The sequence below is a fragment of the Cynocephalus volans genome, chromosome 2, assembly GCF_027409185.1.
Source record: "Cynocephalus volans isolate mCynVol1 chromosome 2, mCynVol1.pri, whole genome shotgun sequence".
Lineage (NCBI taxonomy): Eukaryota > Metazoa > Chordata > Mammalia > Dermoptera > Cynocephalidae > Cynocephalus > Cynocephalus volans.
In genome coordinates this window covers 11,432,652-11,451,128 of record NC_084461.1, presented here as the reverse complement: position 1 = coordinate 11,451,128, position 18,477 = coordinate 11,432,652, and positions in this window count along the sequence as shown.

The following is an 18,477-nucleotide window of genomic DNA, read 5'->3' as shown; positions in this document are numbered from 1 at the left end:
ATTTTTACTCAATGAAATACATTATGATAAATTTAAATAAACAATATAACACAAGTCCAAGACTGATAGATATAATTTAAGAATATACCTGTATAGAAGTTGCTACTTAATTATAAAATCTTGAGCTAGAAAAATTGTGAAAGTAAGAAAAAGACTAAAAAGGTGCAATTAATAATAGTACTATTCTAAATTAAAGTAAATAAATATTACAAATAGTGAAAATACTTTTTAAAAATGATAAATAGGAATATTTATGCAATCTTATCACAGGTAAACATTTAAGAATGGCTTTTACAAATCCATATTAAAAAGAAAATTTCGGAATAAAAATGTAGCCAAAGAACATGAATAAATAATTCACAAAGTCCAATAAGTATCCAACATACATTAACAATATTAACAAATCAATTCAAATAAAATCAATAATAAAATATTTTTCCCTGTAGCTAACCAACAAATAAGAAAAAGTTAACAGTATAGTTTCAGGATTTGTCATTTCAATATGAAAACCAGTTCTCTAATAACTCAGAAATTTGTGCAATTTTTGCAAAAGACAATTTTACAATATATATCAACGTTTAAAATGTTCATATTATTTACTCTTTCATGTTAATGAACATATTCTAAGATGAGAATGTAGGTGTGAGTGTGTGTACTTGTATACACACAAACATATACACATGCATAAGGATTATTATTGCAATATTGCTTATAATATCAAGTACTCATACCTTCACATTCTAAATGTTCATTCACAGGACAGTAGTTAAGTTATCGACAATCATACAAGGGGTGAATATTTTAGTATTTTAAGATAATATGATTTTGTTTGGTAATTGACATAATAGGGTTCCACATCTTATGTTTGAATGAAAGAAAAGCTCTTGAGAAATTGCATGCATAAAATGATCCTTTTTATTTGTGTGTGTTACGCAGAAAGAGGACATTTAAAATTATCTTAATAGTAGTTTTATTCTGACATATTGAATTTGGGTTGATTTTACCTCTTTTTGTACTACATTTCATTGCTTAGAATATTAAATAATTATAAGTAAAAAAGAATAGGCATGGAATATAAAAACAAATTTACAGATAAAATACACAAGAAATATTAATGAACAGTAAGTGTATGAAAAGATATTCAACCCCAGTAATTATCAGGATGGTATATATTTTAAGAAAATATAGCATATAATTTTTCCTAATCAGTTTTTAAATATGATAAAATTCAGTAAGAAAAATCATTATGGGAAGAGCATAATTTTATACATTGCTAGCAGAAGGCTTCAAATGATACTGATTTTCTGGTTGGCAACTTCACAACTTTAGCAAAATTTAGAGTGTGCCTGTCATTTGATCTAGCCAGTCTTCTAGGCATATATCCAAAATAACTACTTGCAGTATGCACAGAGACCTATACAGCCACATTCTCTATGGCATTGTCTGCAATAGATAATCATAGAAATGCTAAATAGCTACTCTGACAAGAGTTAAAAAGACTACTGTGCAAGTATAATGTGGAATACTGGACAGCAATTATAAAATAATAAATTAGTGCTATGTGAATGGACAAGAAAATAGCTTTAAGCTATACATTTACATGGAAATGCAAGCTAGAAAAAAATTTAAGCAATTTTCCATTGTAATGTGATCAACAAAGACAAAAATGTATGTTTTCTTAATTTTTAAATATTTACTAAGATACACAAAAAATTGTTGTTTAACTCTAATGTAGGAAATTGGAAATAGAGTGAGAATTTTTTTAAAAATGTGTAGCTTTCTCTGTTTTTGATGAGTTTAAAAGAAAAATATAATCCTATCTTTAAAATATGCAAAAGAAAATTTTAAAACACTTAAAATGAATGTTGAACACAAATTTTCATAATGCCAAAAATGTTTTCACTTTCTCTGCATAATTGGATTTTTTTCAGAAGTGGTTAAAGAGCCAGCTCTAAGCTCCATGTTGACAGAGGAAGCATTTGTTCTACTCATATTCTTACTCAGGAATTTTAAAATATTTGCAGAAGGAATTCACAAAAAAATGCATGAAATAATTATACCAATTAACAGCCTAATAAATGGAATGTGCAGAGCCCGGTAATAGTATTGTCTTTGAGATAGCCCACCTAGTACAATAAAGCAGAACAGTTTATCACTGCAGGTTACATGGTACTTCTCTACTCAGCGAATGAGCTCTTTGTAGGATTTTCTCATATACTAAAATACTACTGTATTAAAACATGCGCATATGGATGTACATTATTATAACATCTTTTATAATTGTCCAACTGAGGTTATAAAACATTCTAAGTAAATGGTTGTAATAGCTACATTATAATAGTTTTCTCCATGAAAATTTGAGGTATTGGTACCCTTCTTTTGCATAGTCTTAAAATTAAATTAGTTGTTTAATTAGAAACATTGATGATGTCTTAAATCCTTTCAAAGTGTAGTCATTATAATCAATAAAGGTTGGAAAACAGACTATTTATAAAAAACGATGGGAATTACAAGTCCAATTATTTCAGCGGGATTAAGAAGATATACTTTTTCTACTGCTTACTAATTGAGTAGAGAATGAAATGTTTCATTCCTTTAGTACATTTAATACATTTTTAAAGTATTAATTTTGATAATAAATTAATTTCTTCTTGAAACAGATTAATTTGATGTATAGTGTCCAAAGTTGTTTGCCATCTCACATTCATTTCTTGTTAATGGATGTCTCAGAGGTTGAAAAAAAAATTAGAACATTATGAGAGGGAAATTGATAAAGAACAGCCCTCTTTCCCTACATCCTAATATCTGAGCCAGTTGAAAATTAAAGAACAATAAGACAAACGGAGAGAACAGTACTGGCATTATCACACATAAGACATATCAGAGAGCATAGCTTGGTTGAAAACTAACATCAAGCTTTGTAATATTGTGGTATACTCAACCATTTTAGGCACAGTTGGACAACCAAAGGGCTCTTAATATTGGAACCTGCTTCTTATAAAAGTTAATTCTTTCTCTGTTCCTTTCTTTCTTTCAGTCTTTGTTTTTTTCCTTTGGTTATTTATTTTTAGCTCCCACTTATGAGTGAGGACATGCAGTATTTCTCTTTCTGTGCCTGGCTTATTTCACTTAACATGATATTCTCCAAGCTCATCCACATTGCTGTGAACAACCACAATAATATATTGAACTTTCAGAAAGAAAGAACAGAACTATGGTTACTAGAGGTGGGAAAAAGGGAGGGGGAGAGGGGTTAGGGAGAAATTGGGTGATGGATACAAAGAATAATTACATTTTGTAATGATGAATATGCTAATAATCTTGATTTGGTCATCACATACTGCACTGTAATACCTACAGTCAACTCTGTACCACACAAACATGTATATTCAATTATGTTTCAATAAGATAAAATAAAATAAAAACAAACAAAAAAAGCCTTAATTAATGGAGTCACAAACTACTGGGGCAACTGGCTTCCAAGGGAAAGAGAGAAAGGAATTGATCTTTACCTGTTCAGCTTCCTTTGCCAAACACTAAGTGACTCCTCCTCTTCCAGGTGAAAAGGTGGAAGAAGCTGGTAGTGTTTAAGAAAAATGTAGTTGAAGTGTGGGGAAACCCGCTGCCATTCTAGCATTAGCCAGTATTCTCAAACGTGTGAATATGGGGTTAACCTTTGCTATGTTTACCTGTTTTTGTTTTTGTTTTTATTTTTGTTTTCTGCCCTTCATGGAGAGGTTATCAATACTATCACTGCCATCCTGTTCCTACTATTTTCATCAATAAACACCCGCGGGGCCCTTATGTATACGGATAGAAACATTAAAAAAGCCATTTGAGCGTTTAACAGAAAAGAGTTTTATTTGGGGTTGCAGGAGCCAGGAGTGAGGTCTGTCTCATGATCTAAAACAAGCCCAGCTCCATGAATAGGCAGGGATTATAGTTTTTAAGGCTCTAGCTATAGGAACTTATACATACTTAACAAGGGCTGGGTTATTCCCATTCATATTCAAGTGGGGGTGGACGTGCATGCACAGTGTGGTGTCTTGCCTGTCACATGTGATCTATGTTCTCTTGGGGATGGAGAGTTGAGCATTAAAATGAAGAGTGGCTGATTTTGTGTTGTCAGAAGGTAAAATTTGGGGCAGAGTTGAGACTAGTGCACATACTCCCTGATCTGGCCTAAACTGGTTTGGGTTATTTGTGAGTTATGCTATCCGAGTGACTTTCTTGCCCAAACAGCATTGTTGAATGAAAGGGAGGAAAGGAGAAAGACTTACTAGGGAGAGAAAGGAAGAAGGAAGTAGCTCTCATTTAAAAGACCCCACTGTGATCCCAAACTAACCAATTCGCCTTTGTGTATCTTTCAGGAATTGTGGTTGGTCGGCAATTACTTATTCACAAAAGGCTCCACAATGTGTGTCAATCAATTCCGTTGATCTCTTCACCCAAGGCTGAAAATTCACTCCATATACTATATCTTATCTCAAATTGTTGTGCATAGCCTATCAGAGACTTGCCATGAGGTTAAATGCTATGTGAAGATATTTTAATAATGAAATGGAGCTGCAAAGAAAAATGCCAAAATTTTAAATTCAGTTACAATAATTAAAGCCTCTTAATGTGTTAAAATCCAAGCAAAATTAAAGTTCAAAATAAAATTATCTCATTCTTACGAGTAAAACCCAAAGTTAAAAAATGCATATACTAAACCATCAAATCTGTTTCTGTGCATCATTTTCTTATTCAACTAACTCTTAACCAGAAGACCTCATGGCACCAGAGTAGCAGTATCCTTCCCGCTGCTGCTGCAGCCTGACTGCATCTCACCCAACCAGGATGGCTCCTTCATGGTCGCAGAAGTTTTATTAGATTAATGCCAAATCCTAGGGGCATTTTTCACATTTTAAAATGTTTAATGCTTTAATAAATGCACATTATTTACCCAATTCAGGACACAGACTAACAAAATTTAAAGTATATATAAGACCCTAACTCTGATAGCAGTTGTCCCAAAGAAAATTATAATCACAGAATACAGTACTTAGTGTTGTAAGAGATCATCGCAGAGGGATACTGATTCCCGAAGGAGTGATTCAATTTGCAAAGAGTTTGAAAAGTTGTTCACAATATTCTCTCATTTTTCTTTTTATGTCTGTAGAATCTGCACAGATGTCCCCTCTGTCTTTCTAGTATTGATAATCGTATCTTCTTTCCATTTTCACTCAATGCACCTGGACAGTGGTTTATCAATTTTATTAACGGTTTCCAAGAATTAGGCTTTGGTTACATTGATTTTCTCTATTTTTTCTGTTATCAATTTTATGGATTTCCACTTTTTATTATTTCCTAATTTTTGCATGTTTTGGTTTTGCTCTGATTTCTCTAGTTCTTAAGAAAGCCTATCTAATTAATTTACAACCTTCTTGTTTTGTTTGTTGAGCATTTGATGTAGTAAACATCCTTCTAAACAAACACTGCTTTTGTAGCATCCCACAACTTTTGGCAATCTTTCTTATTTCATTCAATTCAAAATATTGCATAAGTTTCTTTTTGATGACCTAACTCTTTAAGTTGTGTTATTTAGAAATGTATTTAGTTTACAAATATATGAGGGACTTTTCTTATAAATTTCTGCTGTTGATTTCTAATGTAATTCCACTGTAATCTGAGAGCATATATTATATGATTTTATTTTAATTTATGTTATTTGTCTCTTCAATTTGGCATTTTTTATTGAGGTATCTTCAAGTTCACAGATTCTTCACTCAACTGTAAGTATATAAAGTTTTCAGACGAGCTCCTAAATGAAACTCTTTATATATGATATTGTTTGCACTTCCCTTTGGCATTTTCTTATAATTTCCATGTATATGCTGAAATTGCCCATCTGTTCAGGCCTGTTGTTAACCTTTTCTACTAGATCTTTAGCATATAAATCATAGATATTTTAATTCCTGTCTGATAATTCTAACATAGAGTCTGGTTCTGGTGATAGCTATAACTCCTGAAAGTGTTTTTCATTTTTCTTTGCTTCTTTGTGCCTTGCAATTTTTGATTGATTAACTTTTTTCCCAATAATTGAATACTTGTTTCAACTGTGTTTACTAATTAAAGCACTGTTGACCACAGAATTCTGATAAAGCTCCCTTGCAGTTCAGTTGTGCATGTAGTAAGACTGGCACATAGGCTGTTAATAAATAAGTCACAACAGCCTGCACACAAGTCTTGTGTCAGGTAAAGGCCTTGGATGCCCTGAACTATTTTTATTAATACCCAGGGTAGGTTACTTCTGTTGGCCTAAGTTCTTACTAGCCCTGCCTGCCATTTTTTAACAGCCTATATACATAATCCAGATACTATGAAAACATCCTCTTGGCTATATAAAAACATCTTATCATTTTTATATCATAGCATCACAAGCTTCCTTAACCCAACAAGTCATCTTCTTAGATATTTTGGGTAAATGTGAAATACACAAATGAAGCAACAACAACAACAAAACAGGAGTGAGCACTGTACACTATAAATGATTCCTCAAAACCAAGGTCAAGAGCTGTTATGGTCTGTGTTTACGCATGGAGTACGGCCAGCTTTGTCTACACTAAAGTTCTTATTCCCTCGTTGTGTTTGGTTTTAAAAACAACACTATTTGTCTATGTTGTTAATGTTTTCGGCCAATGAAACAGGTTCTAACACCCCCTGAATTGATCTTATTTTTTCTAAATCCCAGGGTCTTTTCACAAAGGTTATGGCATGGCCAAGACTTTTATTATGCTGATACCAGAATAAAGAGAGGAAAGGATAGCTTGTGCTCTCCCAAAGTCATCAAGGAAATAACTTCCTTTTTTTGTAGAGAAGAATCCATGAGGAGCAAGTTGGACGGCGTGTTTAAGAAAAGCCCCTTCTCAAAGAATCCTGGGCGGGTAAAAGGAAGCACTCCAACCCTGTACCACAATATGCAATTCTGAACATTGTCTCTTTTCTAGATTTTTCCATGAGAAAGAACCTCTCCCTGATGAGACTCCTGTAGTGCCCTGAGCATGTGGTTGTCTTTAATGCAAAGGAGGAGAGTGCAATGAAATAAGCTCTGTCCAAATGACACTGAATTCCTTTCCCATCAGTGGACCCCCATGGTCTGAATCTCAGAGAGGTAATAAAATCAGGGTCAATTGTCAGCCACTGCCTAACGGTGATTAAAAGACAGCACTGAAAAAGCCCCGTTGCCTGACTTCAAAGGAGGAGACTTTGTACCTGTTGCCTTGTTTAACTTAAGAGACAGAGAGGAGCTGGTGATCAGTTCATTGAAGTGTAGGCAGAGATAGGTAGTCCAAGATTTTTCAGTTTGTGAAACCTCTGATCTAATTCTAGAATATATTTTTATGTGTTTCATTAAAAAATACTTTCGTTTTCTTCTTAATTTTCGATCACAATAACTCCTAGATTTTGCTTCACTCTTCTTCATATACCACATAAAACATAAACACCTTTAAACTTTATATGTATAAATATGGAGTCTTTCTGCACATTTACCTAACGAAGTATGTTTCACATCCCAAACAGTAATCTTATTGAAAGTATCTTATCATTCTACTTACTAAAAGATAATACAATAAGAGAGACATACCATTAGAGTAAACTTTTTCTAAATAATTTTATCCTATTGATCCATTTTTAAGTTCACTTTGTGTGAATTTTTGAAACTTAAAGAACTTGCTGATCTTGATTAAATCAGCTATTTTTCCTAAGTCATCAGTAAAGTTCCCTTAGCTTTGAAAAGGTGATTAAGATGTACTTCTCATGACAATATTTATTCCTAATGGTAAAATTTTCCAGAATGAAATAAATTATGTCCGCCATAAAAAAAAATCATCCACAGAGTTCATTTTTTTCAGTAGCATTTATTCAGTTGTTTGTATAGTTGTATAGTTACTTTTATTATTTGCTCAGCTCTTATTTTAAAATAAGTAAAGTCCTTACTATTTGGAGGTAGTATGCACAGTCATGTTTCCAAATGTGGGCAATAAAACATAAAACACACACACACACACACATGCACATATATGCAAATCCTCAATTACAAATAATCTAAGTGATACCATGGTAGCATATTTTTATGTAAGGAATAGGCAAGTGGATATAAAGAATAAAATATTAATGAAGAAAAAGCCTTTCAGTAGGCTGTTGGCATAGATATTTGGCTGGCTTAAATTAGAAGGTAATCATGATTTGTTCCAGGTCATTTATGGGAAAAGCAGGATATCATAAAAGACAGTGTTTGGTACAAAATATAGAATTAACAAATGTTTTATGAATGAATGCATTCATGCAAGCTACTAATTGCTGTAAGGATTTTACATATAATTATTTGAGGTTTGTAATTATTTATAATATTAGAAAATCATGGAACAAGCAGATCAGCCCAGCAATTAGAAATGAGACATAGCATTTTTGAGAGAATCTTTTAGTGTAATGGTCAAACAATAAGGGAGAGACATTCACCTATTGATGTATTTATTTATGTTAAAAATGAAGGTCATGTTTATGACCATAGATGCTGGATTTAGTTTCAGTCCTGCCTTTACTGCAGTCAGCTTAAACCCTTGGGTTCTTCCATGGGTAATAATATCACATGGTTCATAGGGTTATTATGATCAATCATTACATAGCATAATCATTTCCAGTTATTTGGCAATTTGTAAATCCTTGTACAGTCCTTGAAACCATAAATATTAGTTTTTCTAAACATCATTACAATTATCCACTGGACCTAACTATCTGCTTCACCAGTGTGGCAGCTACTATGTTAGCCTTTGAGAAGCAAAGATAGATGTCAATTCCTGTCCTCAGATTGGTCAAATTCAACTAGATAAAGTGGAAATGTATAGCTGACAGTAAAGAAGAAGTAGGTATTTCTTTCTTCTCTGGGGAACAAGGCAGAAGAGGTTTAGGATGCAACCTGAAACTTGGATTTATCTATGTGGATTAAGTAGCTAAAATTGACTAATGAGAGCTTTGACAATTCCAAAGAAATTCCAAATTTCTTTCTCAAAGAAAAATTCTGTGTCGGTTGAAAATTAGTGTAGAAAAGGACTCAGAGCTGGGACTAAGGAATAATAAGGAGTAGTTTACATGTTGCAAGCACTGTTTTATGTGAGAAAGTCAGTAATGGCAAAAATATATATACACACATTTTATATGTATATTATATATACATATATAATACATACACATTTATATATGGAGAGAATGCATATATGTATGTATATGTGTGTGTACATATGTATATGATCTTCAAAAAGTTCATAGAAAAATTTGTATTATCGTTTAATTCCATTTTTCCATGAACTTTTTTTGAAGATTTTTATCTCATTGGCTAAAGGGTTCTTCTGAAGAGTTTTGAGTAGATTATCAAAATGGTCTTACTTGAACTTAAGAAAAAATAGTTTTGACAGCAGTATACTTCAAAGATGGGAGGCATTTGGTTAGATTAAATTTAGAAAAGACTATACCTCTTCAGTGTTTTGAATGAAAATGTCTGGATAGAAGAAGTAATAATGGAAATGAAGAGGTAAAGTCTGAGTCAAAAGTTTAGGGAAAAACTATCTAGATTTTATAAACAATTGGGTATAGGTATGAGAAAATAGAATGTCTGCGTTGACTCTAAGTTTTCTATGAGTAATTGAGTGATATCAGTGTTAGTCACTGTATTAGTCTATTTCTGTGGCATATAACAAAATACTTGGAGCTGGGTGATTTATAAGAAAATGAAATTTATTGCTTACAGTTTCTGAGGCTGGGAAGTCCAAAGTCTACCTGATGGTGGTGACAGTGACCCAGGGGTCTCCCATTGCAAGATAGTGGAAGCAGAGAGAGCAGAGAGAAAAAGATGGACTCTCCTCTTCTTTTAAACCTTCAGAACCACGCCCCTGACCACCACTTTTAATCCATTCACTACGGCATGCTCCTACAATCCAATCACCTCTTCAAGGCTCCACCTTTCAATTACCATAATAGGATTTCCCACCCTCTTAATAGTCACAGTGGGGGCTAAGTTTCTAATACATAAAACTTGGGGGACACAATTCAAGCTTCAGTGAGTTTTGAGGGGACATAATTTAATCCACTACAGTCAGTCACTAAAGAAAAGCTGTCGTAAGTTAAAGAGGAAGATCAAGAGTCTGTTTTAAAAATGTTGCATTTCAGAAAGCTATGCCACATCCAGGTAGAAATGCTCTGCAAACAGAAGATACAAGATCTGCAACTCATATACATGTAGTTATCAGCATTTTTTTTAGATCAACAGCAAGAGCTGCAAATAGCATGGGTGTAACTCCAAAGAAATGTTAAAAATGTCAATAAAAACAGAACTGATTACAGCACACATTGTGGTGTACTCCAAAATACCTATTCTTTATCAGATGATCAGTCCAAACCAGGCAAAATTTTGCCTTTTGTCTTGATGGTGTGTATCAGAAATGGGCATGTGACCTAATCTTGGACATTGAGATGTAAGGGAAAGTCTGACAGTGGGAATTCTAGAAAAGTATTTCTTAATCCCAAGTAAGAAACATAGGAAGAAACAGTCTTTCTCTTCTGTCTCTGGAATGTGAGGCCTCAAATTGCTGTAACTATCTTGCCACAAGTCTAAAGATAAAGTCAACATAGAGAATGCCAGATTTGAAGGACAAAAATCAATAGTTATGTCACTTTGGATTCCTCTGGTATGAAGTAACAAGGACCCTGACTATTAAGTCATTTTGAGCTGAGGCTTCTGTTACTTGAAATCAAAAACCTCATTAGTTATTGTGATGCTTAATTTTATGTGTTAATTGACTAGACTATAGTGACAAGATGTTTGCTTAAACACTTGTTTAGATGTTGCTGTGAAGATATTTCCTTAGATGTGACTAACATTTACAATCAGCTGACTTGAAGTAAAGCAGATTACCTTTTATAATATCGGTGGGCCTCATCCAATTAATTGAAGGATGGAAAATGGAACAACTGAATTTTCTTAAAAAATAAAAGAGTTCTGCTTCAGAATTCAGCATAGAAATTCTGCCTGAGTTTCTAGCCTTCAGACTCAACACTACAACATCAACTCTTACCTGAATCTCTAATCTGCTAGCTTGCCCTATGGATTTTGGACTTGCCAGTCCATACAATCATTTGAACCAATTTTTCAAAATCTCTTAATATATATGTATCCCCCCGGGTTCTGTTTCTATGGAGAAACCTGAATAATACACTGATAGAGTAACTCTATTTCACAATTAGTTATTTTATTTCAAATAAGTGGTAATAGTGATAATTGATAATCAAAATGATTACATAAAAAACATTGCCTAATTTTTGCATGTGTGTGAAAGAACCCACAAGTGGCATGTGTCTGGAGAAGCAATATTTTATATAATCTTAATACTAGGTTCATTTGATTAAATATTTATTTATCTAAAACTAGTGTTTTCAAAAAGGATATTTTATGACATTTTTAATTTAAATTGAACCAGGCCTATTTTGGTAAATGTCATGTCTTTTTTATTCTCTGGATCTGAGTAACTTCGATATTTTATAATGCAAGGTTTTTTTTCCCCTACTTTTGTTTAGTACAAAAGAATTTTCTCATAATAAGATTAAAATAAAAAGAATATACATCAAATTATGAAGTAAAATAATTTCAAACTCACACATAAATTTTTACTACTCCTCATCGTCAAGGACACCACTTTGTATGCCCTTGTGTTGAATCACTAAATTTTTTTAAAATATAAATGCTTATTTCTATTTCACTCTGTAGGCTGCATTAAATTAATCATTATAATTTATATTTGATGAAGCTATTTTAAAGATTTTGCCAATAAAACACATGAAAAATAGAATACAAATCAAACAACTATCATCATGAGATAGGCATCATTATAGGAAAAAATATATTACCAATTAATTGAAAAATATATGAAAATATTATAATTTTTCCAGGGTAAGAAAAATACTATAAATTTGAGCAAATATTTAAATATGGTACTATAATATGATATATCAGTTATGTCTCAGAGAAGGCAAAAACATTTTAACCAAAAGTGATGAGATATAAATATTTGTCAATAACTATCAAGCTTAAAAAATTTTATTCATGTAACCCTAGGAATCATCAGGATATTGTAAATTCCACATAGAATCAGATATATATTTTATTTACCTAATTGGTTTCAGTCTGAAATTACTGTCATGTATTGAATGAGATTAATAAACAAAAACCTCAAAAAGTGTATACACCTTGATTAAGTGGAATTTGTCCCAGAGATGTAAAGATGATTCACACACAGAGTGAAAAGATCCAAATAAATAAAATCAGAAACAGAAATGCAAAAAGAGATGCTACAACTCATACCACTGAAATATGAAGAAACATTAGAGACTATTAAGAACTATACACCAATACATATATAAACCTAGAGGAAATGGATAAATTCCTGGACATATCTGACCAACCAAGATTGAGCAAAGAAGAAATTGAAAGCCTGAATAGACAAATAGCAAGTAACAAGATTGAATAAGTAATAAAAAGTCTCTCAACAAGGAAAATCCCAGGACCAGATGGCTTTAATACTGAATTCTAATGAACATTACATAAGGAACTAATACCAAAACTTCTTAAACACATTTCAAAAAATTGAAGTGGATGAAATTCTTCCAAACTCAAACTACACAGCCAGCACCACCCTGATACCAAAACCAGGCAAGTATACAACAAGAAAAGGAAATTAAGGGTCAATATCCCTGGTAGACATAGATGCAAAAATCCTCAATAAAATACTAGCAAACCTCAACAGCACATGATTTTCTAAATAGACACAGAAAAAGCACTTGATAAAATTTAACACGTTTTCATGATAAAAACTTTCAACAAGTTAGGTATAGTAGGAAAGTGTCTTCATGCAATAAAGACTATATATTACAAACACACAGCTAACATCATACTGCTGAAAGCTTCCCCAATAATGGGACAAGGCAAGGGTGCCACTCTAACTAGTTTTATCCAACAAAGTACAGAAAATACGAGCCAGGGCAATTAATAGGAAATAGAAAGAAATACAGGACATCCAAACTGGAAACAAGGAAGTCAAATTGTCCTTTTTGTTAAATTACATAATTTTATATAGAGAGAACATAAAGACTCCATGAAAAGCTCCAGACTTTATAATCAAATTCAGTAAAATTGCAGGATACAGTATCAACATACAAAAATCAGTGGCATTTCTATACCAACAATAAACTAGAAGAAAAAGAAATCAAGAAAGCAATCCCATTTATAACAGCACTGACATGACAACAACAACAACAAAATCCTAGGAATAAATTTAACCAAGAAATAGAAAGATCTCTACAATGAAAACTATAAAACATTGATGAAGAAATTAAAGAAGATATAAAAAATGGAATGACATCCCACGTTTGTGGAGTGGAAAAATCAATAGCATCATAATTACCATACTACCCAGAGCAATCTGCAGATTCTATGCAATTCCCATCAAGGTACCAATGACACACTTCACAGAAATAAAAAAAGTAATCCAAATAGTTATATGGAACAACAAAAGACCCTGAATCCAAAGCAATCGTGAGTAAAAAGAACAAAGCTAGAGGCATCATGCTCCCTGATGTCAAAATATACCACAAAGCTATAGTAATTAAAACCATGTGGTCCTTGTACAAAACCAGACACATAGAGCAATGGAATAGAATAGAGAATCCAGAAATGTATCCACACATCTACAGCCAACTGATTTTTGACAAAGGAAACAAGAACATACATTGAGGAAAGGACAGTCTCATCAATAAACGGGTGCTGGGGAAACTGGATAACCATATGTAGAATAATGAAACTAGACCCCTATCTCACCATACACAAAAATCAACCCAAAGTGTATAAAAATCTTAAATATAAGATTCATAACTATAAAACTTCTTGGAGAAAACACAGAGGAAACACTTTAGGACATACAACTGGGCAAAGACTTTATGAATAAGATGTCATAAGCACAGGCAAAGAAAGCAAAAAAAAAAAAAAAAACAAATAGGATTATATCAAACTAAAAAGCTTCTACACCACAAAGGAAACAATTAACAAAGTAAACTATGCACTTGACAAGGGTTTAATATCCAGAATGTACAAGGAACTTAAATAACTCAATAGTTTAAAAAAACAAAAACAAATAATCCAATTAAAAAGTGGACAAACGAGCTGAATAGACATTTCTTAAAAGAAGACATACAAGTGTGCAACAGGTATATGAAAAAATGTTCAACATAACTAATCGTCAGAGAAATGCAAATCAAACCAGAATGAGATATCATATCACCCCAGTTTGAATGGCTATTATCAAATATAGAGAAAATGACAAATGCTGGTGAGGAAATGGAGAGAGGGGAACTCTTGCAGGCTGTTGGTGGAAATGTAAATTAGTAATCCGTTATGGAAAAAAGTATGGCTATTTCTCAAAAAAATACAAATAGAACTACCACATGTTCCAGAAATCCCACAACTGGGTATATATCCAAAGGAAAGGAAATCAACATATCGAAGCAATACTTGCCCTCCCATGTTTACTGTGGCTTTTCTCACAAAAGCCAAGATTTGGAATCAACATAAGTGTACATCAATGGACAATCAAATAAAGAAAATGTGGATTATATACATAAGGGAACTACTATTTAGCAATTAAAAAGAATGAAATTCAACTGATTTGGGGCATTTATTTTGTATCCTACAATGTTACTGAAGTTATTAACCAGCTGTAGGAGTTTTTTGATAGAATCTTTAGGTTTTCCTGTATATAGTATCATGTCATCTGCAAATAGGGAAGTTTGACTTTGTCTTTTCCAATCTGGATTCCCTTTATTTCTTTCTCTTGCCTGGTTGCTCTGGCTAGTACCTCCAGTACTATGTTAAATAGAAGTGGTGAAAGTGGGCATCCTTGTCTTGCTCCTGATTTTAAGGGAAAGGCCCTCAGCTTTTCCCCATTGAGAATGATACTGGCAGTTCGATTGTTATAAATGTCTTTTATTGTATTGTGATATTTTCCTTGTATACCTAATTTGTTGAGAGTCTTTATCATGAAAGGAAGTTGAATTTTGTCAAATGCTTTTTCAGCAACTATTGAGATAAGCATATAGTCTTTACCTTTGAGCTTTTTATGTAATGTATAACATTTATTGGCTTTTGTATGTTGAACCATCCTTGCATCACTGGGATGAATCCCACTTGATCACAGTGTGCAATTTTTAAAAATAGGTTGCTGTATTCTGGCTGCTGATATTTTGTTGAGGATTTTTGCATCTAGGTTCATGAAGGATATTGGCCTGTAATTTTCTTTTTTGTGGTGTCTTTATCTGGTTTTAGTAACAGAGTTATGTTGGCCTCAAATCAACTCAAAATGGATTAAAGACTTAAGTATAAGGCCTGAAACTGTAACATTAATAAGGGAAAATATAGGTGAAATACTTCAGCACAAGTAGTAAAAGAAAAAATAAACAAATGGGACTATATCAAACTAAAAAGCTTCTGCACAGCAAAGGAAACAATCAACAGAACGAAATGACAACCTACAGAGTGGGAGAAAATTTTTGCTAACTATGCTTCTGACAAGGATTAATATCCATAACATACAATACAAGAAACTCAAGCAATTACTCAGTAAAAAAAAAACAAATAACCAATTAAAAAATGGGCAAAGAAGCTGAATAGACATTTTTCAAAGGAAGACATACAAATGGGCAACAGGTAAATGAAAAAATTCTCAACATCACTAGTTATCAGGGAAATGCAAATTAAAACCACATTGAGATACCACCTCACCCCAGTTAGACTGGCTATAATCAAAAAGACAGTGAATAACAAATGCTAGTGAGGGTGTGGAGAGAAGGGAACAATCCTGCACTGTTAGTGGGAATGTAAATTAGTACAACCACTATGGAAAACAGTATGGAGGTTTCTCAAACAACTACAGACAGATGTTCCATACGATCCAGCAATCCCACTTCTGGGTATATATCCGGAGGAATGGAAATCATTATGTTGAAGGGATACCTGCACTTCCATGTTTACCACAGCTCTGTTTACAATAGCCAAGACATGGAACCAACCTAAATGTCCATCGATGGATGACTGGATAAGGAAAATGTGGAATACACACAAACACACACACAGACACCATGGAATTCTACTCTGCCAGAAAAAAGAATGAAATTCTCCCATTCACAACAACATGGATGAGCTTGGAGAAACTTATATTGAGTGAAATAAGCAAAGCACAGAGGGATAAATACCACATGTGCTCACTCATATATGGGAGCTAAGAGAGAGAGAAGGAAGGAAAGAAAGACCACAGTAGTGTGTGGGACTTGCAGAGGGAGAGAACATTCCTTGGACTACAAAATGGAGTCGAGGGGGAAAGGGGGAGGGGGAGGGAGACTGGGGGTAATTGGGTGGGAGATATGGGGTACAAATGCAATTTATTGTAATGGATATGCTGCCAGTATTGATCTGGCCCTCACATCATGGGCACGAGGGGTGACAATCAGCTTTGTATCTCATAAATATTCATAACAAATAAAAAAGAATGAAATTCTGCCATTCACAGAAACATCGATAAGCTTGGCGAAAATTATATTAAGAGAAATAAGCCAGGCACAGAAAAGAGAAATACCACATGTTCTCACTTACATGTGGAAGCAAAAAAAGTTAATCTCATAGAAGTGGAGAGGAGAATAATGGTTACTTGAGACTGATAACGGGGTGGATGGAGAGAGGTTGGCCATGAATACAAAATTGTGGAGAGATAGGAAGAAAATGAGCTAGTGTTCTATAGCAGTATAGGGAGAGTACAGTCAACATCAAATTACTGTATAATTTCAAGTAGCTAGTTGAGAGGATTTTGAATTTTCCTAAGACAAAGAAGCAACAAATGTTTGAGGTGATAGATATGCTAAACACCTTTATATGATCATTGCACGCTGTATTAATATATGCAAATATCACATTGTACCACATGAATATATATAATTATACTTGGTCAATTTAAAAATAAATTTAAAAGAAAAAACTTTAGAGACAGAGTAGATTAGAAATTACTAGAAACTGGGGCAAGTAATAATGAGAAATAGCTTAATGGGTACAGAATTTATGTTTAGGATGATAAAAAATGTTTTTTAAATAGAGGTTGTGGTCACGCAGTATTGCGAATGTAATTTCACACAATAGAATGTTTAAAACTGCTTAAAATGGCGATCTTTATGTCACGGATCTTTTATCACATTTAAAAAAAAAGAAAAAAAAAGAAACTTTTTGCTATTTGAAGTAATATAGACAATCTCCCACTTTATTTTTATGTTTACATTGTATCTTTTCACATTTAAATCAATATTTTGAGATATGGTTTTCTATGTGGTGTGAGATAAGGATATAATTTTTCCATTCTAATTGAATTAATTGTCCTAATCACCCCATTTATTCCTAGATTTGACACATTTCCACCAATGAGCATGGTCTGACACCAATGTGGGGTGACTATTTCTGTAGTTCCTAGTTATAGTAATCCCTTTTATTTATTTTTTAATTTGCATGACGGTGTTACATTATTGTCCCTGCTATGGCTTTAAAATATGCATTAACATCTGGTAAGGCAATTCTCTGTCCTTTGGGAGTATTAACATCTTTATGATATCATATATCTATAACTACTCAGATATTATCTTATGCCCTTGTAGTAAGGACCTCCAGTTGGCTCCCCAACCTCCAATTTTCCCTTTCTTCTTCATAACACGGCCATGATTTTTTTACTGGGCACATTGCTACTTTGATAAAAGTCTGTATTTTTTAACTTTTCTAGCAGCTAGGAAAATTTATGAATGCATGGATGTAAGTGGATTGTTATCTGCATGCTTTTCTTTCACTCCTGACTTTAATATGACTGTGATACCTACAGATCCAAAAACCACCTTGTTGAAGTCGTATTTAGAAATCAATGTTCTGGAATTTTTATGAGAAATACCTTTTTGACAATTTTCTTTTATTTCTGTTCTAATGATTTACTTAGTTTTTCTATCTTTTCTTACGTCGTTTTTATTAATTTATATTTTATCTGCTTAATTTGGACGATGAAATTTATTTGTATAAATGAGAAAATTATGTTTTATTCTTTAAATTTGATCTACATTTATAACTTTGATTATTCCCTTTTTTCAATTTCAATATTCTATATATTTTTCTTTATCAAACCTCAGAACATTTAAATATGTATCCCTTCTATTCTTTTTCCTTAAGAATCATTTATTTGGTTTACTTGTAGTATCTATTTTTCTGATACTTTAGAATTAATTTCTATTTTGATATTCATTAAGTGCTGTTATATTTTCCTATATTTATCTTATCATTTTACTACATTTTTGATTATAAAGTAAATTCATTTACTT